The sequence below is a fragment of the Gigantopelta aegis genome, chromosome 10, assembly GCF_016097555.1.
Source record: "Gigantopelta aegis isolate Gae_Host chromosome 10, Gae_host_genome, whole genome shotgun sequence".
Classification (NCBI taxonomy): domain Eukaryota; kingdom Metazoa; phylum Mollusca; class Gastropoda; order Neomphalida; family Peltospiridae; genus Gigantopelta; species Gigantopelta aegis.
The window spans coordinates 2,796,377-2,796,608 of record NC_054708.1 but is presented as its reverse complement, the minus strand read 5'-3'; positions in this window follow the sequence as shown (position 1 = coordinate 2,796,608).

Here is a 232-nt window from a genome sequence, read left to right as displayed (position 1 = left end):
GATTTTGTGTGCTTTTCTTTTAATTAGGTCCATTTGCTTCATTTTACATTAAAAATGTCATAAAAAATTATGTTTTAAAAAATGCTTGTATGCTAGTCTATGACCGTGTGGTTTCCTCGTCTTCGTCGGCAGTGTTGTGGTTTATGACGGCAAACAAATTCATTACGCCGTATATATGGTTTGGTACCGACTCTGTGACCCACTAACACTGACCCCACAGCTGAATGTTACA